The sequence below is a fragment of the Epinephelus moara genome, chromosome 5, assembly GCF_006386435.1.
Source record: "Epinephelus moara isolate mb chromosome 5, YSFRI_EMoa_1.0, whole genome shotgun sequence".
In the NCBI taxonomy this organism is placed as follows: Eukaryota; Metazoa; Chordata; class Actinopteri; order Perciformes; family Serranidae; genus Epinephelus; species Epinephelus moara.
The window spans coordinates 15436572-15462058 of NC_065510.1; the positions used below are offsets into that span (position 1 = coordinate 15436572).

The 25487-nt window shown below is 40.9% G+C and overlaps 1 long non-coding RNA gene across 1 annotated transcript in view; it reads right to left on the reverse strand.

Annotated features, from left to right (window-relative positions):
- Positions 1-23079, reverse strand: part of LOC126390785 (uncharacterized) — an 80137-nt gene extending 57058 nt beyond the window's left edge. Inside the window, exon 1 of the long non-coding RNA XR_007569992.1 lies at positions 22958-23079. This is a non-coding gene — a long non-coding RNA (uncharacterized LOC126390785). The remainder of the gene's footprint in view (positions 1-22957) is intronic.
- Positions 23080-25487: the final 2408 nt, after the last annotated feature.

The following is a 25487-nucleotide window of genomic DNA, read 5'->3' on the forward strand; positions in this document are numbered from 1 at the left end:
CAGCTTCCTTAATTTGGTCCTCCATTAACGCGAGTAGTGGCGAAATATCTCGATAGCATCGTTAATGTGGTCTGTAGGATCTGTAGCGGTCGCCATTGTTGCTATCCTCACCAGTTACCCACCTGCGTACAGCTTGACATCAGCGTCACGCTGATAGGCTAATCGCTAGACCCACCCCCACCCCCGGCGTTCATTGGTCTGTCCATCGTTTGGACGAGATAAATCGCAAATTCATTGCAGTATGCCAGACCAGTAATGCAAGCCTACTCAGTTGAGTGGGCGGGGTCTATGGTCTGGAACCAGGCTAGTTCAGAACTCTACCTGATTTATATCTCCACATCAGCAACTTCACTCGAACCAAACAGGTTGTGTATCAGGTTGAAATTGTGAGAAAGCCTTCCCAAAACAAGCAAAGAACTTTGTCTTTGAAGAAGAAAGTACAACAGGTTGGGTTCGGATTTCAAATTCCACAGCCCCAGGCGGGTTTGGTTGGGTCGGGTACAGCCCAGATTCAGGTCTCAGTTTAAGGCCTGTGCAGAACTCCATTCTGTCACACTCCTCAACTTGTGGCTGAAATCAAATTTCCTCTCATCAACAAGACGGAAGAGACTATTGTAGTTCAGCAGTGACCATAGTGAGAATATGAAAGTGAAAAATATTAATCATATATTTTTAAAGTAAAGTTAAACTTATTCAATCTTAATTCCACTGTAATTACAGCACATGGTTGACCTGTTGTAGGAGCAGTAAAGCCATTAAATGATTTAATTATAATAAATAAAAGCAATTTTACCATTTGAATAAATCAAGTGTTTGATGAGCTATAAACAACTGTGCCATTTATATCAACATTACTTAATTGGTCTATTAGATAAGATGATGTGGGAGTTATTAAAATTGTAGATGGTTACAGCAACTGAAAGTGTGGGTGAGACTCAGATGCCCAGTCTGTTGGATCTTAATATGTAGAGGAATGCAAGCCCACCACCTGTGGAGCAGTTTGGCAGATTTAATAAAATGCTTAAGTAACACTTAAGTACATTAAGGAAATCCGTGAGTATTGGCTATTTTCTGAAACTCTTAACCAAAAGCGTAGGAGAACATTTGCGTGTTGTCTGGAATAGGACTGGTACGAAAGGGGAAGCCATTAGGGCAGGCTCATGCATACTGAACTTCTGCAACAATGATAATCTATTTATTGAATCTATCACCAAATCACATTTGGAGAGCAGAGCACATTACATAAACAGAGGCACTTAGTGAGATCAAAAGCTCTTTGCTCATTCAGGAGCTCCACTAACACTTAGCCATTTAGGCAGACTGCAGAGACACTGACCTTTGTAACGCTGTCATAAGAAAACAGGCTTCATACCCAATTACAAATACTAAGCGGGGTTTCACAGAGAGGGAACTGTGTCTCCCACTGCATCAGTTACCATATGAATAACATATGAGCAATGATCCCCTACCCTAAAAAAAATTACAATTTTCCCTCTCATGTATTCAAGCAATTAAGTGATCATTATTCACAACACGTGGACGGAGACAATAAACATTAAGAGTGATCTCTGCATCCCGCTAAACTGTTAAGATCGCCATGAAACATGTATGAATGAACTCGCTCTGTGAAGAAAAAAAAAAAAAAAAAAGATATTTGATTTATTTATGAATTTATACTTGCAGATGGAAATCATAAATATGCATGACCTACCTCATGTCAGAGCTGTTAGAGAGGCCGGCATTTTTGATCGGTTGGAACTGCAAGCCCAGGGCTATTTGTCATTAATTCAAAGCCAGAATATTTATTATTGTTCTGTGGTGAGCTAAACTGTGCCCGAAAAAAGAGAGAGGGAAAAAAAAACAAAAAAAAAACAAACCTATGACTGTCACTTAAGTCTCGCTTACTCAGTGTACAGCTCACAGCTTTGTTGGGAGTGGCTGACTCGAACAGGACAGCCCACACATAATGACTATGTCCACCAACATATTCTGAATCTTTTTGTCCTATCACACAGAAGGAAACACACACTAATAGATGTAGTAAGCACAGGCTACACAAACACAACATTCATACACAATATGTCCACTTCATTACACCTTTAGAGTCTAGTAAACTAACGCAACGGTCAGGCAGTTTCAGGATGTCATTTTGAGGGGAACTACCCATTGGTCTGACAGCCCATTGTTCCGACCATATTAAACCCACTGTTTCGAAGTCCGTTCCGAAATCATCATGATGCCCTGTGGTTAAGGTCTGGTTAGGTTTAGGCACATAAACCACTTGGTTAGGGTCAGGAAAAGATCATGGTGTGGGTTAAAATGAAAAAGAAAGTGACAAACACATAAGCTGTGAGCCTCCTGCGCCTCAAACCTTTCCCAACTGACCCAGAGCCGGTCGTGGCGCACCATCAAGGTAGAAATACGTCCGCCGGGAGCCGTTCAGCACCGCGGACCATTGGACTAATGGGATGTCGGACCAATGGGCTGTCGGACCAATGGGCTGTCGGACCAATGACATGGACCCATTTTGAGTGGGCTTCAGGGTCAGCCATTGACTTCTGGGGGTCCTAAAAGTCAACGGCCATGGTCACATACTTTAAGCACACATAATGTACAAACAAGCATGTAAAGACTAAAGCAGGACCTATTAGCAGCAACGCTATCATTAAATAGTCTACAGTAAGAACAGTGTTTGTCTATTACCACCTAATCCTATGAATGGTCCATCTCAGGGCCCTCTGCTGGATTTGGTTAAAGTTTGGTGCATATTTTAGTTTTAATCATTGGAAAGAGCTGAATCTCACCTGTCTTCATGCACGAGATGTCCATATGAAGAATATGACATGACCAGAAAGGGCAAGTTAGAGTCACCAATTAACCTAGCCTGCATGTCTTTGGACTGTGGGAGGAAGCCGGAGTACCCCAAGAAACTGCTTTGGTGAACCAGGAACTCTTGCTATGATGCGACAATGTTAACCACTGCACCACCGTGCCGCCATATTACAGATAACTAATTATACTGTGCAAAGTCTGCTTTAGTGATCAGATGAGACTGACAGAAGAAGCACTGTTTAAACTAAAAAAGTAGGCTCAGTAGTGTACAGATCTCCACTAGGCGGCCATGCTTCCACCCGAACTGGCTGCTGCCACTTAAGATCATTTTTGTAATTCCAGCAGACGTGTAACAACACGTTTCACAAGCATCCCAGATACAAATAAATACTCACGGTTCGTCTATTTTTGACAGAGCCACAGCACATTGCACAGAGCACATGGAGTTCTCTTGCTCTGTAGGCTCTGTTTGTAAAATATACTGTAGATACAATAAGATTATGATGATACAGGCATCTTTTATAACTAAAACACAGCCACAAATCTGTGATTCATGTTGTTCATAACTGGACTTTTAACAAAGCGTCATGGTGGTGCAGTGGTTAGCATTGTCGCCTCACAGCAACAGGGTTCGTGGTTTGAACCCAGGATGGGGGGTTTGCATGTTCTCCCCGTGTCACATGGGTTTTCTCCAGTTTCCTCCCACAGTCCATCGACATGCAGGCTAGGTTAATTGGTGAGGCTAAACTGCCTTTAAGTGTGAATGGTTGTGGTCTCTATGTGTCAGCTCTGTAATAGTCTGGTGACCTGTCCAGCTGGGCTAGGCTACAGCCTCCCCGCGACGAACACGACAGAGGGCTGTGCTCAGTTTTTGAGCCATGACAAAGGCCAAAATACGACCTGCAACAGGTTAAGTAAGGCTTGTTGTTTTTAGCTGAGTCGATTTCCACCCACCTGCCAGTCAAGAGGACTGAGGAGTCAACAGTCAGTGATGGTATGAAATACCATACAATATAGTATAGTATAGTATAGTATTATACAGTATAAACGTGCGCACAAAATAAGAAGCTTACTGGTCCAGTAGTTTGTATGATGAGCTGCAGACAGACAGATACACCTTAATGCATGATCCCCATAAAATGTTAACATGAAAGGAGCAATACATAAATTGCACACTTGGCCCATTTCTGAGCATAAAAAACATTTTCTCGGAGGCCCCAGATACCATAAGGGGCTCTAAGCCTCTCAAATGAGAATGCAAGGTATCCTATTCAAAGCGCGGGAAAAACTGTTAGTGTTGGAAATGGACAGATTTTATCAGGACACTCTTAACAGTCGGCGAGGAAAGCTGAAAGTGGGGTCTGTGAGTTTGTGAGTTCTTCCCCAGAATTTTTGTTCATGCTCCTTGCACTCGCTTTCTTTTTCTGTTTGAAGTGACAACCATACCCAAACAAGTATACGTAACTCTAGGATTAAATATTTTAATGTCAAATTACGGAAGCCCTGACAGGCAAGGTGCAGCAGGGGCGTGGTGTTAACAGCTGTTTGCGGCTTGCAGCTCTCTCCCTCACACACACATGAGAGTGTATGTGTGTGTGTGTGTGTGTGTGTGTGTGTGTGTGTAATCCAGGACAACAACCTCAGTAAAAGACACATACTCAAGCTTACATATCTCCTGTCACCAGAAACTGAACTTCATGAGCTTTACATTCAATGTACCAGTGCACGTGACTGCAAACCTGTTACCTCACTGAGTGTTTTATCAAGTGTTTTATAAAGTTGTTTGTCAGGAATATGCTCACAAATATTTGAGTATTTACACATCCAGCAAACACTGTGCAACATTAGCATGCATTTGAAGTTATGTTTCTAGCCATCTGACAAAACACTGTTCAATCTCCTTATTGTTTCCACCAACTTTTGATAAATACTTCAGGCTCTTTGGCAGAAACATGAGACAATATGTTCACCAACTACTTCATAACGTTGTCTGTTTGCTGCTGAGCAGGAAGCAGACAATCGGTCTCATTCATGAAACTTGAGCAGAACAAATGTGTGTAAACTGTTCGCAGACAGAAATTCACATGTATTTCAGCACTCATCAATATGTTAGTAGCTCCGATCTTTTCATAGACACTAACAAAGTCTACACCTGTTTCTGACTCCACTTAGTGCTTGTGTAGATAAGTAAAGCACATAAATATTGCTTGTCATTATTAGAAATTAGAATTTTAATTCATATTGTGCTTTGTTATGTTCACAATATGCAGATGCCTTTAAAGTGTGTAAGTTAAACATGACAATAGACTAGTAATATAAGATAAGATCAGAGTCAAGTCACAATACATGTAATACAAGTAATAAATAGTAAAAGATAAAGTGTGCACAAACAGGTATAAAAAGTATAATAATTACAAGAAAATAAACTCCACCTGCAGGGCACACATTTAACTCAATTAGTTGGCAGTTAGCAGATTTAAGCTTCAGATTAGGTTTCTTAAAAATGTGAATGAGTTTATTAAATCAACTTAATAGATTTGTTTTCTTCATTTCTGGCATCCCGTTCCCACTTGATTCAATCAGGAGAGAGAACTCCACAAATTTACCTTCTGTTTGAGTTGTGAGACTGTGAGACCCACGTCACTGACCAAACACTAAGTGTGCTTTCACACCTGCTGTGTTTGGTTCAGTTCAGTCAAACTAAAGTTTGTTTGCCTACTTAGTGCGGTTTGTTTGGGCAGGTGTGAACACAGCAATCACACTCGGGTGCGCACCAAAACAACCGGACTGAGACCTTCTTGAAGAGGTGGTCTCAGTCTGGTTACAAACGAACTCTGGTGCAGTTTGTTTGTGGTGAGAATGTGCTCCGACCTCGATCTGAACCAACTGCAGTCACATGACACATTGTTTGGGTTAAACATGAGCATGTTACAGTCCTGGAGGATTATTAATGTGCACCTCCTCCTGTACTGCCTTAATATGCACATTCAGCACATCCAATGCATCAAAACATTGTTTTCTAGTTGGAGCCGCGCCTCGTTTTCAAACTGTATGGTTTGACTAAAATGAACAATGACAGCAATATAGTCCACGATGAGCAGCGCTAAAATCAACCTGCGTAGTTGTCCCTCCATTGTGACATTAGAAAGTGTCACATTTATCTTGCACGTGTACTCTTCTTCAACGTTTTGTTTACTTCCTGGATTTTACCTGTGGAAATTCTGACCAATCAAGAGCAGCTTTCTCTCACAAGGCATTTGATCTGGTCCGCTTTGCTTTGTGTGTATTATGCATCTTTTTTTGCATCAAGTTGCATTTTGAACCATTTTCATTTAACTTCTTGGATGGCTCTTAGAACAGAGGACAATTAATCCTAGTGTCAGAAAAGTTTTTTTCTTTTTCTCTTTCTTTCTTTGCTTCAAGTTCGCAGGTTGTCATGATTCACCTATCCATAGTAATTATCACCTCCATATATGATGGTCACTGGCTATTCGTGGGCGGACATGTATGCTAATTGCTGACTTGCGGGAGCGCGCTGTCAGTTTACAATTGATTGGCATTCATGAACATACACATGTGCCTACAATCAAACCCAAGTTTTCCACAGTGTTGATGAGCCAGTGTAGGTTTTTAGTACCGAGGTTTTTTATGTGCAAATCTACTCACAGAATTACTAACGTTTCATGAATGAGACCAAATGTGTTTATCAGGGCATTTTTGCTTGAAACAACCAAACCACTCAGTGGTCACTAAACCAAAACAATGAGCAAGAAAATATTAAAAAGTTACACAGGCATAGTCAGTAAAATGTGGTGATAATTCCCTAAGCATTTGTGACTATGAGCAACACCTTCCACACTATATACAGACATTCCTATACAATGTTGATGTGAAAATATTCATTGTTTCAGCTTTGAAATACTCTCTTTGTGAAAAGGCAGAAACTCAAGTATCTGGCAAACAATTAAGCCCTGGAGCAGTGCAGTTCAGTTTAGTTCAGTTCGGTACGCTTTTTTTCCCGTGTGTTTTTTTCAGTTGTGTATGGTACCAATGGAACCATTCTGCACCGTCCCCATTTCTCGTCACCCCTCTGTTGGGGTACCCAGCAAGGTCTAGGTACCATGTATGAAGGGTTAATTTGGTTCCAAAGGTACCATACCAAAAGTGTTTGGTGGTAACGTGGCTTAAGAGTCCTTAACCATCTCCCGAGTGTCAACACCACCTGACCCAGCGCTCATAACAGATTCAGGCCAGTAAGGATCGGTCAGTCATAATTGCCAAATCAGAAACATAATCAGTTAAACAATTGTAATGTGTGTCCCTGCCTCAAGGCCTGACAACTTCCCTCAGTCGTCCTCTGCTTTTTAAATTTCAATCAGTATTACTGATTAATCCCACGAGCTGCTCCTCTGCCAGATCTGACATTCCACAAAAGTAAAACAGCACTGTCAGGCTTCACAGCTGATTCTTATAAGCTGTGCAGTAAATGTATAAATATGACACCGGGCTCACAACACAGTAGCTACAGGGTCGTAAATACCAGTAAGCTTAAGATGTCATAAAACAACATGTCTTGTTTCAAATAATTAGCTTCATCTAACTGGCAAAGCCTCAGAGCAGGAGCCTGCGCTGTGAATAGAAGGTCACGGAGGCCAATTAGAGGGTTCAGCATGGCTGCAGAGATAGATGAGGCAGATATATCAGATGCAGGGAGTCTAACATCAATATGATTGCTCTATCTTGATAATAATTTAGATATTTGGATTAGCACTACCCATTAAAATAACCCATTAAAAGATAAGTATAAGGGATACTGAGGCATTTGCTAAGTTTGATTACTTTTAAGAAGGCTAAATGGATTGAAACTTATTAAAGTCTTTAATCAAAAAGTACTTCATAAAGCAGATTATCTATCTGAAAGTGAAAAACACTCCACTCTGTTGCTTTAGCCAGCGGATAACAGTCATCTTTTCATTTTTGACTGACATATGAAATATGATAATTTGGCTCCCATTCAAACAGGGATGATGCACTAAGTGAAGCTGTCAGAAGGCGCCTCTCCTCAGCAACACTAGTCAGAGTCCTGTTGCCACATCCTGACAGTTCTAAGACTCTTTGTTGAATTGTGATCCCCCGATGTATTGCGACAGCATCTGTGCTTTCATTTTCAATTTTACCGGCTCCAAAGGCCCATATGGAGACTGTCTGAAGCTATTGTGTCACTTTGTATGCATATCTTTCAGCTCTTTACACTGCTACTCAGGTTTCATCCTTGCACCTTGTTGCTTGGATGCAGACGTATAAGGCATTTATTTTGAAACCCTTTCTTTCACCTGAATGATTAAAAGATTGACTGTGTTTCAACGCTGTGTTATCGACATGCTTGAGACAGTGCTGCGAGGGGTTGATTTCTAATGTGAAATACACTGTAATCCCATTCAGCTGGGCTATTGGAGATAAACACTGCGAGATGTGCCTTGAGGTTTATTTATTCCCCCATAAACTTTGAGTTCAGATGCAGCAACAACAATCAAATAAAAGTAGAATCTGACTTCTTTGGGAGTACGCACCTCTACAGAGTGAGAAGCCTTGAAAAAAGGTTACACCCACCAGTGCATACTCTGCATAGCAATACATGAGAGACACCCAGTTCAATGATGTTTAACACTGTGTTTGTCAGAAAAAACATTTTAACATTGCTGTGTGGATGTTTTTGTGCAATATTTCTTTAGTGGGTGAAATTTCATATTAAAAGTTGAACTAGGAAGTTGACTTGTAAACTGTGATGGATGTTTACAAAGCACAGTTGGAGTGAGACTTTTACCGCTCGCCTTCATTTCTCTTCCAAATAAGTTTGTCGAGCCAGGGATTTGTTTACAACATGACCGATTAGACTTATTTTTAGCATTATATCTGTGTTCCAAGATCTCAGCAATTACTTTAGTGACTACAAAACTGAACCAAATCCTGGAGCTACAAAAACAAAAGTGGTAATACATAGTCCCATGGTCCTATTGCTTCTTTCACAACAAATATGTAACTTTGCGCTATGGTTGAAACTTTTGAAGCTGCACTGTTCCTTCCTATGGCCATCAAAGTCTGTCAATGAAGTGAAGAATACACAAAGTACACTGTGCTTAACGTTGGAAGAGCATATAAACCCATCTAAACAAGGTTAAAACTGACTGATTGAATTGAATTGAATTTATAAGCTGATTAAATACACATAAAGCACTGCACTGCAGTCATTCCATATGTTAGAAACCACTGAGGATATAAACACAATAAAGCCTGAAGGCATATTTTCACCGTGGTCCTCTAGTAGGCACTTAACACAACATAATGACATCAACAAGACATAAAGCGCAAACAAGGCAATCAACATATCAATATATAGCAGCATAATGAGTCAATGATGGGTTTATAGGTTTTATGCTGCCCCTAAAGTGGTCAAAATGTAAAACACTTAATGCAACTGTAACCGTCAGATTTCATCAGATTAACGTGGGTGAGATGGCCTAAAAGTGCTGAGAATGATTGAAGGATTCAACATATAGTTCCATGAGGATGTGAAAAATAAAATGTAATCATGGCGAATTTTATTTGTTAAAGAGCATGAAAAGGAAAATATAAAATATAAAATCTCTACTGCTGACTCAGGAAACAAAATAGAACCTGTAGGGCTCAACAATAAGGACTGCCCGATTACCCGATAAATGGCTAAATGCCTTTAGCTCACTTGCGTGATTAAGCAAGTGTTAATGTATATATATATATATATATATATATATATATATATACTATAGATATATAGACAGACAGACAGATAGATAGATAGATACAGTAGATAGATATGCCGCCATTGTTGTGGACTTTCCATGTTGACATATTACGTGCAATGTAGCCTGGGTGTGTCTGTTGTTGATGTTCTGGGACGCTGTGTCAACTTCAGTCTGTTACATGCATCACGTCTTTTCAAAATACACCTCAGTTTTCCCAGGAAATGTACAGGTTGCTTTCAGTCTCTTTATGAATAAACGTACTATGTTGGTGCAACACTGCAAATTGACATTTTTCCTTCAACAACAAATGCACGTGGTTAGGTTTAGAAAAAAAGAACAGAGTTTGGCTTTACATTCATACAGGGAAGCGAACACCAGCCTCCAGGGTGAAAGTCGGTGATTGTTGGACCCATCGCCCACCCCTCCGTCCTACCCTACTCAGAGTTTTTGCCCCCTTAACCTACAAAATTTTCTAGCAATGCCCCCCCGACACTGTCAGGCACCATTACACACAAGGCCCGTTTCCACTGAAGAAGTTCCTGGTACTATTTGGGGGCAGGAACTTTACAGGAACGTCCTCTCGCTCGGCCCTCTCAACCGCTGTGTCTCCACTGAGAGCGGAGTAGGAGGAAGGTTCCTGTAAAGTTACCGGGCTCTGGATGTGACATAATCGTTGCGCGACCATTTTGACGGGGCGATGCGGCAAAGAAACAAACAAAGAAGAACAACAACAAAGAAGAAGAAGCAGAAGTACAAAGCAGAAGTAAGAAGAAGAAAGCAGACATAAGAAAGACGATTATCAACATGGAAGGAGCTGAGGTGGTTGCTGGGTTTCCGACGTGTCTCTTCGAGAGCTGCTGAGTTTTAAAAATGCCGGCTATTTTGTCGCTTTCTGTTGACGTCACATCCCTCCTTGAGTATATCCAATCAGCACCAAGTAAACCCCAAGCCCCACCCAGGAGTTTTTCGGGGCCGCTCTGAGTACCTAAGCCGAGGCAGGGACTTGTTTAGCCCCTGTAAAAGTTCCGGAACTCTGTCCTTCGGGGGTGGTTCCTGCGGTGGAGACACGCACCAACGGCCCCGGACCCGTAAAATTACCCTGAAGTTCCTGCGGTGGAAACGAGCCTACCGACAGCGCCTGGCTAGGTATCATGCTAACATCAAAGAGCGGCTTTTTTCGTCCGTGTATGACATGGAAGTTACTGCCCAAGCACCAGCATTTGACGACTTCAGAAAAGGACCGTGTTGGTTTAGACAAAGTTCATGAGCTGAAGCACGAACAAGCATTGCAATTATCTCGGACACAGAAATTAAGTTGGGTGGTGTTACAGGATGTGAGAGAATCTCCAACTATGTGAACAGAAGCAGTTTTCATGACAATAAACTTTAGTCTTGATGTTTTGTGGTAACTGTTAATAAATTAAACAGTTTGTACAGATACAAGTAGAAACTGACTCGGGGCAAGCAGATTTCTGACCCACTTGCCCAACTGGTGAAGTTAAAAAAAAAAAAACATTACTGTGAAATGCTGACATGAGCAACTGTATATTTTAGCCTTGCACTGTATAGGCTTTGTTCCTGTTTGAAATTTGCAGTTGCATACAGATTCATATTTTCACAACTGAGTTTCAGTTTGGACCTGTTGTGCAGGATATCTCAGGAACCTGCAGAATCATGCAGCGTTGATCACTTTCATTGTCAAACTATTTACTCTTTGATGCAGCCAGTTTAATTATATGCATGTCAAGTCAGTGTTGTTTGAGGGAAAAAAACATGAGACACTTTTTTTCATCCTGTCCTGAGGCTTTAAGTAACCCCAGTAAATGTCAGCTTTTACTGTCCCTCATCTGAGAATCAAGTGATATGAATTCTTATCTGTATCTATAGGAGGTCAAGGTCTGGAAGAGGTTATTTCCATGGAAATCCTTTAGAGCACAGCGCCTTTAAGTCAGACAGACGGTTTTTGTTTATAGGTTTAAAGGGTGACTGAAAGAAAAGGAATGGAACTGAATAAACTGTGGTTATAGCAGCCGAAAGAATGTGGTATCTGAAAATGGAAATGCGTGGCAGACACCTGGTTGAGTCAGTAAATGGAAAAAGACAGCTGGTGTTTCCATTTCTTGATTGTGTAAGTTATAAACTCTTTAGGATTGGACCAATCTTGTCGGTTCACCTTGTGATTTGCAATTTCTTTTTTTTTTTTTCCAAAGGATGTTTATTTGCTTTTTGATGAAAATGATTTACATAAATAACAAACACTGTGAGAAGAGTGCAGATGCTGTGTGCTACAGAATTACATGAAAGAATAATGATGAAAGACATCAAGCCCTAATGAGGCATCTGGAATCGCATATAAAAAGGCAACCTGGTGTATTCCTTCACTCCCTGGGAAATTGGTGCTTGTCCTTGATGCCTTGTGCCTTGCTGACAGGATGGATGCAGTGATTTGGTTGCAAAATGAGAGGATTTTTTTCCTCTTTTTGAGCTGTATTTGATTTTTGCCTATAAATTCCTGAAGTCTTCGATGACAAGTACAGAAAACTCATCAGGAAGCATCAGACCAGACCGAGCTGCTTCCCTGTAAACAGAAACTTTAATCATGAATTACACTGGCAATGAGATTTGTTCCACCCAAATACTCGGAGACCCACAGTGAGATTGGCTTTTATACAGCTGGCTGTATAGAACGAGGCACCAACAATTGTCTCAAGCACGTGATTGAGAGTGCGTGCCAGTTTTATAGTCTGTGTTGGTTATTTATGGCAATTCAAATTGACAGCAAGCAACAGGGTTAGAGCTCCTCAAATGCCTATGTTGCAATCTGGCAAAGATTAAATATCAGTTTAAAGGTCAATTAAGCTTGATTTTCACTCTGACTCGGAACAAAACGTGTCTCACAGGAGCTTAGTAGGCAGTTGAATTAATTACCAAAAAGGTCTCGTAGATGAAACTGCTCCTCAGATAAAAGTGCTGCTTGAATGGATTGGCCAAAATCAGCCAATAAAACTCTTGTAACCGCTGAACTCTTTTTGCCCCATCCATCTAACCGGAGCACGATGTCTTACTACAGGTAAAACTGCTGTGAAATTAAGTGTGGATATTCATGGTCCCCAAAGGATCAGTCCAGCTGTTTTTATGCCCCTCTGACCCTTCTTCCAGAACCACCACATTAGTCCAAAACTTGTACTCCTAAAGGCAGATTGCTATGAAATCTACAGCGCCTAGTAAATTTCATGAAATTGCTCATTCATGTTCCCGAGAGACTCAACCCTTCCTCACTTACGACATGCCGTGTGCTTTTCCACTTGCACCACACACACACTGAGGCCAAAATGTCAACTTCTCACACAGTATATTGAAAGTAATTTCCATCAAATTTTATGTGGATATTCATGTGAATGTAAAATTTTGTGGTGAACCTTTGACCCGTTCTCTAGCACCGGCATTAGCCTAAAACTTCCACTTCCATTCAGACATCCCATAATCAGATGGGCATATTTCAATGAGAATCAGGGTCATTGGCCTTTTTGTACTTTTTAAACCCCAGCATTACATCAAATGGAAAATGTGCAACATGTTATGCCCCTTTCTGGAAAACCAACATTGAATTTTTGCTACAATTGATTAACCATGCTTTGCCACCAACGTACAACATGTATTTGGACCTGCCACTAGGTCAAGTGGGATCAGGGGGGCCTACAGAACCATTAAAAGAAATCATTTAAGGTGTTTTAATGACTAGTTTGCCAGTATGGAAGGTCATACATGCCTTGGGTGCAATTATTTTAAGTTTGTTTTTTGTTATGATGCAGTAACTTGGGAACTGTGTTTATTTGCTTTCTTGCAAAGAGTCCAATGAGAAGATATGGATTCCCCATTCATGAATGTGGTAATGTAAGCGGCTTATAGGTCTAGAGAGTGCTCTACCAGATTTTATTATGAAGCTTACATCAACAACGCCACCTCTGGACTTTCAGCCAAAGACTTTACAGTGAGTATCAGAAGTACGTTTCCCAAACTCTACAAAAAGTGTCACAAAAGCGGTGATTTAACAAATATGAATACTTTTTTTTATGTATTTATCTTAAAACTTTTAAAATATAATTCTTCATTGATATTCTAAAAATATGTACGTTCTCAAGATTCACAACAATGAAAATCTTTTGAAGTATACACCAATAAATAAGGAGATGCTGCAGCTGAATGCAGCAGGGGTTATTGAGATGCATCAGCCAGAAAACTCTGCAAACAAACACTGCGAGCACAGACACACACAAAAAGGAATTAACCAAAAGCAAATAAGCAAACTAGGGGAAGGAATGCACAAGAGTTTATAGAAAAGACTCCATTTTTGGTACAATATGTCCCTTCACTCACACTAAGGCAACCGCTCCTCACAATGCCGCTCTAGTTAAATACAAGGTTTCCCACACATTCATTTATTTGTGGTGGACTGCCACATTATCAGCATCTGGCATCATATAGTGCTTCTCTATATTTGGAGCTGGACTATTCAGATGCGTTCAGTTGTTTATTGTGCGACATTGACGTAATCTGGGCACAGACAGAGCAGCAGAGCATCGAGCGCAATGAAAGTGAAAGTCAAAAGCCTAGTCTCACACCAAAGTCATCGAAACCTGATGCCTGGGCAGTGACTTGCAGTGTCAGTAACCACTGAAAAAAGGCGTCCCTTATGCGGCCGGTTGTCGTTATAATTTAACGGCCCCTGGTGGCGACAGAAGGAAACGCAGCATGACAAGGACGAAAGTTAAGGCGACGAAAGTCCGACTGGGGTTGGTGGGTCCAACAAACACCTAAGATTCTAAAGCAGAATCCTCTTCTTTTTTCCTCACCCTACCACATGTGTTTGTTGTTGAAGTAAAATAAATGGTTGTTGTACCAACGTGGTGCATTTATTTTGAAAGAGACAATATGTAAGTGTATTTTGAAAAAAAAGACAATGCATGTAACAGGCAGAACTTGACACGATGTCCCAGAACGTCATCAACCAGAAACCCAGGCCACCTTGCGACATGTATGTGGACATGGAAAGTCAATGACCAAATGTCAATATGTGATGAGGTCGGAGTGAGAATGTGTTGAACTCAACTGTTCATTGTGCTGGGTCAAAAACTTTGCTTTCACTCGCCTCTGCAGCAGCTGCTTTTGTCCATCGATCTGATCTGATTAGCTCTGATCCGATGAACTGATTAATTATCAACTCCGCAAGTCAAACTCTCCACAAAGTGCTGCTGAGGAAGAATAAACTCAAGTAGAGCACTGCCTGTGCTGCGGGGTACACCCTGGACAGGCCACCAGACTATCACAGGGCTGACACATAGAGACAGACAACCATTCATGCTCACATTCACACCTACGGACAATTTAGAGTCACCAATTAACCTGCATGTCTTTGGATTGTGTGTAGAAGAAATACTTTATCCAAAACACATGCATGTACAGTAGGTATGACCAACACGACTTCTTGCACTATTGACTCAGAATTGCCAAAACTGTCACACATTAATAGATTAATACATAACAGATAATAGATAAAAACATCAAACTATAATAGCCCAGCTGAAGCTGATTACATCACGTGTTCCTGTGTATTATAAGCCAAGTATTAGGCTGTAAACTTTTCTTTCATGTTAAATAAAGATACATTCAGTGTGGTTGGATTGGCTGGTGTGCATGGTTTGCTAGCACTCATTTAGAGCTATGACACAACATTGATCGACTAACAAGAACATTTTAACTTAGCTGTCGTAACCTGGAATGACATTTGGTTTTGACAGTCATCACTTATCATAGTGTGTGTCACTGCATGTCAAGCTGAGCCTGTCTTTCTCAATATGCCCTGTCAATATCAAAATCCCAATCTGGCACCAACTACCAACTCCTGAGGGAAATATCTGCCTCTTTAGCTGCTAAATGTTCCACTATGCTCACCAGCTAGTCTCTCACTGTGTCTGTCTGCAGTCTGCTACTGAGCAGGTAATGAGCTTTTTCTCTGAAAGCAGCTGAATGCTGCAGCTTAAAACAAAGTTATGAGCAAGGTAAGGGTTAGAGAAGTATGAGATTTTTAAGGCATGATAAACCGCTTGAGAAAATACCATAATCAGAATCAGAATCAGAATGTCTTTTGATTGTCATAGTATCATTAATAAAAATCACAGCGAAATTAGGGGTGCTACTTGCCAACAGTTAAAACCACAATCTCAATACATTCAACCTCACACTAATAAATAATAGACAATAAGTAAGTGCAATCAGTAGCACGATTGTGAATATTGCACATACAGTGTTGAAGACAAATATTGCACAGGTCCATCCTGTGCACAGCTTCACTGTATACTGAATTATACTATTATTAATACTATCATTAGGAATTAAATGCAAGATTTTTTTTTTTACTTATTTAGAATTGAAACCATTTTTTTTTTTTTTAATATAAGGTTTTTTTTCCTTCAATGCAATAGATAGGCAAATATACACTCTATGTAAATTTCCATAATTTGGCATACCTTGAAATGGCTGGCAAACTGCTGTGAATTTACGGTGTATTTACAGTATCTTACTGTACTATTTTGTAGTAAGTAACTAGCAGTAGTATACAACATTAACTGTAAATTACTGTTGAATATTCATCCCTTGCATGTAAATTAACAGCTAAAGCAAAAACAGTAAATAACTTTGATTAACAGCATAAAACAGTATTTGTTTTGAATTACTGTAAATTTACGGTGAATTACTGTATCTTACTGTATTTTATAATAATTGTAAAATAGTGTTAAATATTCATCCCTTGCAGGTAAATTAACCGATAATGCTCTGTTAACGATAGCAAACTGTAATTTAATGGTATAAAACTATTTTTTGTCAAGTGGTGAAAAGAGGGGATATCATCCTTTCACAACACTAGTCACTATCTATCAGCATCTTACTGACGATTGTGGGCTTATGTTTGTGTTTTGATGATAACACGTCTTTATTAATCTCCTCACACTACTGATTTTTGAGTAACAAGATGTGACTGGCAGTTCCTAAACCTGACTTTGACTTTTTAAACCAGAGCAGTCCATGTGGAGTGAGTTCAACCAAGAAGGTAAAGCTTTTCTTCTCTCTTGAAATTGGCAGTGTCCAGAATTGTTTGCGTGATTATTGAACTGTTGACATTTCAGATACTGTTTTATTAGGTCTGTTTCATTAGGTCAGGTTGCTAAGATTGGCAAAGCAAGCTCTGCAGCTGAGAGTGATGAGGGTGAACCAAAACAGTAAATAACTCACGTAAAAGCTCCGTAAAGATGAGTAGAGCTCCAGATTACACTGTTAATCTCTGTAGATTCTCTGTATGTATTGTCACATTGTCATTTTAATACACATTTAACACAAAAAAAACAAGATGATAGCTGCTTTAAGATTTTTTGCTCTAAAATCTTGTGCACAAATTAGTGATATTTCATAACTTGTTTGATTTAATTCATTTAACTTGTTTAATGGCAAGTTTATTGCTGGCACCATAACAGTACATTCTGTTGCACGTTCCAATAAATATAGCACCTTAGAAAAACAGTAAAAATACATTGATGTGAGGGATATATATTTTTTAAAGTGCTAAATGAAAATTAATTAGTCTTGTAAGTTATCACTGTGGCTGTACTGATAAGAAAGAAACGAGGCCTGAATCAGTAATTTATGTCAGTGCTTGAACGATGCTGCTGGGTCAGCATTCCCATTTCCATTTCATCAATAGGGTGCCTCACATATTTTACTAGGTGATTTGTTCATTAAGACGAGAATGGGCTACAGCTTTCAGGAGGTAAGTACCCACTTCAAAGCACCTGGAGACACATATCAAGATGAACAGCTAAGATAAACATAAAACTTCCCAAGCTGTTTAAGTTGCACTGGGAGGGAGACAACACTCAAGAAAAGCAGTTTGGTGCAATAATTTGTATGCCTGGTTACCTGCAGACTGCTAAACAGAGGCGAAGCTTTGAAGCTCCTTCACTCTCAGTTTCCCCGCACTTATGGGAATAGACAGAACATTTATTGAGTTCATTCCGAAATATTTCTGATTTACAACCTGCTTGTCACATATTTATCCTTTCAGTGACACAGCCTCATCAAGGCTCAGTGGAGAAACTCAGAGGATATTTTCGTTGCTCATCCTCAATTTTTTTGCCCCTCCCTTTCGCTAAATGACTATGGATTCCTGGTCACTTCATCAACCCCCATTAACATACCAGGAGAATTCTTAATGGGACTGGAATTACTCCCAATAACTCCAACTTATAGCAGGTCACTCTACTCTAAGGGCACAGCAAATTAAAAATTCAATATCCAGTCCCCTTCTACAATTATTCCCCCAGTGAAGCCTGATCGGTGCAACAACAACCCAGACAGGGTGAGTATCTAGTGTTCCCAACAATTATCCACATCATCATGAATCTTCTCCCAATCAGCTTTTAATTATACTATTCATCGTCTAGGCAAATAAAATGGCTCCTGACGTCACGGACAAGGCAGGGAAAGTGTGTTCACACTGCGAGCGACGCCATCAACAAATCACTGGAAGTCCATTTGTTTCAGCCGAGTGAGCAGGGAGACCCGTCTGATGTGTGAACAGTCGTCAACTTTGTCAGCTCAGACAAAAATTGGCACTTTTTTGTTCATATACCAGCATGAATTTGCTTCTTGAACAATACTTTCAGCCTGACAAGTTCACAGCGAATGAGATGTCGATCAGGGTTGTTCAAAGCTTCCATGTTCTCTGCTTGGGTCATGGGAAACTGCCTCATGTTTAAGTGTTATTTTTTTGTGTCTTTGCAAAATTACCTATTAAAAGAGCATCAAAATGTCATTAAGGGTACTGCAGATAATAAGCAGAAAAGACAAGTTTATAAAGTGGCTGAGCATCTGAAACCATTGTTAAATACTCTGCAAACACACAGCTGTGACAGCGTTACAACAGCATTACTGTATGAATCGTTAGTTTTCTGTTTTCAGGCCTGGCGTGTCGAGAAAGATCTGACTTTAAAACAATCACCAAAATTAAGTTGAACTAAGTTCTCTGTCAGTTTTATGTCCCTGTGAAAAACAGGAAAGGCGAACACTAGTTTCAGCAGTTTATATTGGCCCAATGAATGATCAACCTGTCAGCCTGTCCTGGCGTCTGTTAAAACATCCAGAGTTCATCAATAGCAACATTTTCGTTGGAGTATTGAAAAAACTTTACAGAGAAGAACGCGACAAAACATCCCACCACCAAGTGGTAACGGCGGCAGACTTTCAGAAAATCAAGCACTCTCAAGTTCCAAATATGGGATGCGGCGCTAAAGATGGCAACTGCCAACTGAAGCCTAAATTATTTATCATCCACCAGGAGGAGAACAGTCACAAATACACAACACTGTAAAAAAAACCCACAAAGATGACAAAGAAATAAACAGACCCTATAGGGATTTATGTTTGAACAGCCAGGCCATTTGGGGACCACTAGCTAAACATGACATTAGCCATGTTTCCATCAGCCTGTTTAGATGTGCATCTAGAAGTATCGCATTCGAAAATTATGATGGAAACGCCAAAATTCAAATTAAAATCCCCTGATTTGCACAAACTAAAATACGCTCGCTTTAGCCGGGTTTTGGTTGATTCAAAAAAATGTTGATTCGCAAAACGGGGGAGGGAAACAGTTATGTTCGAATTAAGTCTGACGTAGCGCACCTCTCTCCATGGTGATATCCACACTCCAGGTCGGGAAGGCGGTAATGCGTTTACAAGCTGGTTGCCAACCACCAGAAAATGTAGAAGAAGAAGAATGCGAGACTTGTTTTGTTTCCAGTTCTGCGAAAAACTCGCGTGAGTTCATAGTTTTCAGCAAAGTCCATACATTTAATGGAAACACACAGGATTTGTATTTCTTTTAATGCGCATTTCCCAATGATTTGAATCACTTTTGGATGGAAACATAGCTACTGACATTTTATCACCTCTAAAGTTAAGATGGTTAACATTAGTAAACAGTAACTTATTTACACAACAGGCAGACAGGCAAGAACGTTACCATTCATGTGGAGTCCTGTTTCTGTTTACGTCATGATGGTGCGTTCAATATTGACTTTTGTTTTAGCTCTGTTTTGGCCTCCACCAACTCCTGAGAGAAATATCTGGTTCTTAAGCTGCTAAATGCTCCACTATGTTCATCAGCTAGTTGCTAATATGTCTGTCAGCTGATTGGTGCTGGACAGGTTGCCTGAAACAAGGCTGATATGAGCAATGGGAGTTAATCAACACAGTAGAGTCGTGGGCTATTAAACTGAAAGCTTAAAGTTACTAGCAGCTTTTACATCCATCCATCCCTCCATCCATTTTCAACCGCTCCTCCGAAGCCTGGTGGTGGGGGCAGCAGGCTGAGCAAAGCATGCCAGATAATCCTGAGGTGTTCCCAGGCCAGATGAGATATGTAATCTCTCCAGCGTGTTCTGGGTGTGGAACACCTCTAACGGGAGACGCCCAAGATACATCCTGATCAGATGCCCGAATCACCTCAACTGACCCCTCTAGATGCAAAGCAGCAGCAGCTCTACTCCGAGCTCCCTCCAGATATCTGAGCTCCTTACGCTATCTCTAAGGCTGAGTCCATCCACCCCACGGAGGAAACTCATTTTGGCCACTTGTATCCGTGATCTCATTCTTTTGGTCATTACCCAGAGCTCATGACCATAGGTGAAGGTTGGGATGTAGATGGACCAGTAAATCGAAAGCTTTGCCTTCCGGCTCAGCTCCCTCTTCACCACGACGGTCCAGTGAAGCTCCCACATCACAGCAGACGCTGCACCAAAGCACAGCTTTAACATTGCAACTTAAATGTCTGATGTTTGGTTGGATAGATTTCCAATGGGACCCTCCTCAAACCTACAAATATCTCAAAACTTATCTCTATTGCCAGTTTTGGCACAGACTTTATCTGATGTGCAAGAGAGTGATAATTGCTCATGATTTTACTCTTTTATTTTTTTCCAGGAACTCAGCTGAGTCAAACTAATTGTGACATAGCTTGTTTGGGGACCAAATTGTGAGTCCAAATAAGAGTCGACGCTGATCCATATTTTGCTGCCAGGCAAGATTTGGCTAGGTTTTGGCAGTGTGGATGTGGGGCAATTTGGGCTGACAGCCAGCTTCAGTTAGCAGCACACGGGACAAATTTGGCCCCTGGAATGGGACCAGTGTACTCAAGCTGATACTGGCACGTCATTCATCATGGACCCTGAGCTGAGTCCAGCAATCTGGCATTCAGGATTTAGGCCACTGGTGGGCCAAGTCATTTTAGTGATGAGGAGGCTTTAATAGTCCAGTTGTCTAATTTGAGAACAGACATGAGAGTAGGGGCAAAATTGTCCATTAAATCTAATTAAAGGTGTAGGAGTGAAGGACTTTGACATGAATTTAACGTTACACACCTGGCCTAATCACTTCATCACATCCTATTTCATACATTTATTACGAATGTACCAGGTTTTCTGCCTCTACCATTTAACATTTCATTACATGTTGAATAGATGTATTACAAGACAAAGAGGCAGATAATTGCTGCAAGACATTTCATGCAGAGACCAATGAATAAGGCCCCTAAGTGAGCAGGTGGCATGGCTGCAACATGTATAGCTACATACAGAACATGTCAGCCTTCAGTCGCACACTGATGGTGGATCATGCTGTGAATAAAGAGAGCTTTGGAATGTGAACAGGGCTGTAGGGAAAGATTATGGTGGTGGGATGTAATCAGGCAAATTCGTTTCAGGGAAGTCAGCGAATATTTGAGCAGAGACAATGTCACCAGGAAATTCAACAGTAGGACGAGACTTTGCTTCTTGCAAATGAAAGAGCTGGCAGGAGACTGGGGTTTACAGCAGTGTTCAGGGCTTTGTGAACTGTGATATATAGTTTACTAGATGAACTTGTTCTTGTTCTATGAAATTACTCCACATTCATTTTCATATAGAGAATACTGTGGATGTACTGGCAGCAGTAGCGTCTCATCAACATGTAACAGGATCGTTGGGATGCAGTTTTGCCGGAGCTTCCATCACAGATGTATTTTCGCAAACTGGGATTTTATTCCCCTCCCCCCGCCCCGTCTCTCCCCCTAGGGACAACCTGGCCGGGCTCGGAAGCGTGACAGCTGGAGGTGTGCACGAGCTGCACTCAAACACTTGGAAGCTGTTGATCATAGAAACAACTGGTGCAGCTGTGTGGTGGGAGCTACTGTTGCCGACAAAGTTGTTGTGTGGTTGTGTTTGCTACTGAGCATTTCTACATTTGATCTCACTTTTTTCCCCTTTGATGTTAAACCAAATTAATTTAAAAATACATCCTTTAATCAATGCACTGGAATCTGTACTATTTTATCAGTTGTGGAATGTATTGTGCATTGTCACTAACAGCTGGACAACACAGTCTGGGCTGGCAGATGATGTCTCTTTAATTCATGGCTCCTGTTGGTCTGGGTGTTCTGTTGTGGCAGATTTAGGAATTTTGAGCTTCAAGGGTGGACTAACATCATGTAATGAGCACATTTACATAAATGGTGTTGGATTATGGCAGTTTCTTGCCAAATTTGACTTAATTTCAATGTTACGCCAACCGCTTCATCATTTATCTTACTGTCCCTCATTAAGTGGTACTTAAGTTTATTACTCAGTTTGGAAAAGTTAGTCTGGTGTTGTTAGAATCAACAGTAATGTTTTGACACAAATGTATTTTCACAGCAAATGTGCCACTTACTCACATACAGTATATACCTGGGTACACATCACTTAAGCAACCTGTTTTCACACACTTTTTTGAGTGTATGTTTTTAGTCAGTGAATCAACAAAGATCCCTAAAGAGGAATTTCCAACCAGCGCTTGGGCAGTGACTTACAACATCAGACACTGACGAAAAAGCTGTCCTTTAATGTTGGCATGATAAGCAGCTTGTCGCTGTTAGAGTTTATCAGCGCTTGGCGGCGTCAAGGGGAAACGCAGTGGGACAAGAACTAAAGTTAAAAGTTCATTCTCACTGCTGCGATGCGGAAATGCAGGAAGGATTTGCGGAATATTCGCACATCGCTTTTCCGCGTTTAAACCATACACACAGGCGCGGTACGGACGCGGTGCGGAATTTTGCGTTGTTGTGTTCCAAGTCCGCGCAGTGTGAACAAGTGTGGGTGAACATGGACGAGCGTAGCAGCAGCAGCAGGGACGATGACATTATTGTCATTTATTACCTGAACAAACTTAGCTAGCAAGCTAACATTTAACAAGCATCAACATCAACTTTCTTTAGCACTTACCACTCTCACCGCAGCCACCAAGCTGGACAATGGACTGCCAGACGTTGTCCTTTAATTCATCGTTCATAAAATCATCCCGTCTTTTATCAAAAAGGACAGGGTGCTGTGAAACGACCTTTCTCCCATACTCTCCCAGGTCTGCACGACGTCACTATAAACAAACAATTTAATTGGCCGAGCTGTGTAGTTCCGCCGGCGAATTCCACGGGGGTCAAAGTCTGGGCGGAAACTTTTTTCACCGCACGAAAGTTCCGCCACAGTGTGTAAACTTATATAAGAACCCAGGGAAAGTCCGAATAGGGCAGGCGGGAGGGGTGGTGGATGGGTCCAACAAACACAGACTTTCACACGTGAGAGCAGTGTTTGCATCCCGTAAGGTTATAAAGCAAATTCCTACTCTTTTTTCCTAAATCTAACCATGTGCTTTTGTTGCCTAAACCCAACCACATGCGTTAGTTGTTGGAGGAAAAGAAACGTCGGTTCGCGTTATTGTACTGATGTAGTGCGTTTATTTTGAAAGAGACTGTATGTAATCGGTAAATTTCCTGTGAAAATGGAAGTGTATTTTGAAAGAAGTAACAGGCAGAACTTGACACGGCATCCCAGAACGTCAGCAACCAACACCCAGGGTACCTTTCATGTCATATCTGGACATGGAAGGTCTTTGACCAAATGTCGGTATGTGACCAGGTTGAAGTGAGAATGTGTTGGTATTTCACTTCTGGAAAATGGTCTTTTCATAAACTGTGCTGTTTATGCAGTAGAAAGATGCAATACTTTAAAAATTGGTAGTACATGAGTGGAGAAAAATTGCGCTGGACCAATAATCGCTCCCACTGGTGGGTGACATAATGTGAGCTTGGCTGTTTTTCCACAGGTAACAACATGATGGTTGGTTGGTAATACAGATCTCAAATTACATTTCAGTCAGGACCACTTTGGTCAGAGAAAAAAAATATTTCCATTTGCAGTATTATATTTGGGAGTATGGCTCTGTTCTGGGGCCTCTCCGTCCTTCTGCGTCCCTACATGGAAAGCCTAAGGCTGAAAAGCACACCTCCCTGCCCTTCCATGTGCCTCCATGACAAACCTGCAGCCTACATTTTTCCAATACAGTAAACAGTATGGTTACCACTTTCTGTTCAGAAATTCTTGTATTACAACTAAACAGTGCACTAAAATATGTTTCTGAAGGCATTTTAGGTGAGAAATAGGCGATACAGTAACAAAATCTAGGTTTATATTTGATTAGCACTGCAGAGTTTTTCAGTTTGATCTAAGTTCAGTCTGAGTTTGAGAGGGAGAGAGGGGTGTGTCTCTCTCTCTTGATCCGCTTCTATACTCTCATGTTTATCATAATAAGCTACCTTTTGGTAAAATGACTCACTGACTACATGACTGCCATTAAGGAATTATCCCGGTGAGGGTCATATTATAATGTTTGTATCAGGCATAAGTGGCTTGGTAATTTACACAAGATTCTAACAGTGGTGTCAGCAAATTGACAGCAGGGTCACAAAATAAGTGGCACCCAGCAGGTTTATGATATGACAGCGAGCATCAGCGTTCATCAGTGTCCCTCTGTAGAGTCTGTCTCCTGTCTTCTCTCAGGTTTAGTGAAGAGTGAGCAGTGGGGTTTTAGTTTAATAATCTAATGTGCATAATGGACGGCAAAGACTGACTTCTGAAAGTACAAAGGGCGTATCAAATTATTTTCAAAAATGTCCACTTCCTCAAGCCTATTAACGGCCCTGCTGGTGCTTGTGCACATGGGTGATGCAATAAACATTCCTGCCAATGGTCTCACACTATTCCACTGTTCTACATGCGGAGGTAATGCAACAATAAACAGCAGTATGAAGACAAAGGCAGTAAAGAAGAGGGAGCTAACAAGTAAACAGATGTGGAAAATTTAGGTTGTGCTTTGCAAAAGTTTTATGAGGAAAAAATGCATTCAGCACTTTTGTTGAAGCTCAGTGTGTTCTGCTGAGTAACACCGTAACTAAAGGCAGTGTTGTGCATGAACGTGCTAAAAGAGCTAGCTCATTGAAGGTGTTCAATTTTTGGTGAACCATAGACTAAATGTATCTGTTTGCAGCTGATGAATGTGAACATGATCAACAGGTAATGATGCTCACGCAGTGTTTTACAGCACCCAGCATACTGGCAGCGGCCAGGAGGAGGGAGTTGCAGCCATTTTTAACTCTAGTCTGTTAATCAGCCCTAAACCTAAACTAGATTATAATTCATTTGAAAGCCTCGTTCTTAGTCTTTTACATCCAACCTGGAAAACCTCGCAGCCACTTTTATTTGTTATAGTGTACNTTGAAAGCCTCGTTCTTAGTCTTTTACATCCGACTTGGAAAACCTCGCAGCCACTTTTATTTGTTATAGTGTACCGTGCTCCTGGCCCGTATTCTGAATTTGTATCTGAATTCTCAGAGTTTTTATCCAGTTTAGTTCTTAAATCAGATAAAGTTATTATTGTAGGCGATTTTAACATTCATGTCGACGTTGATAATGACTCCCT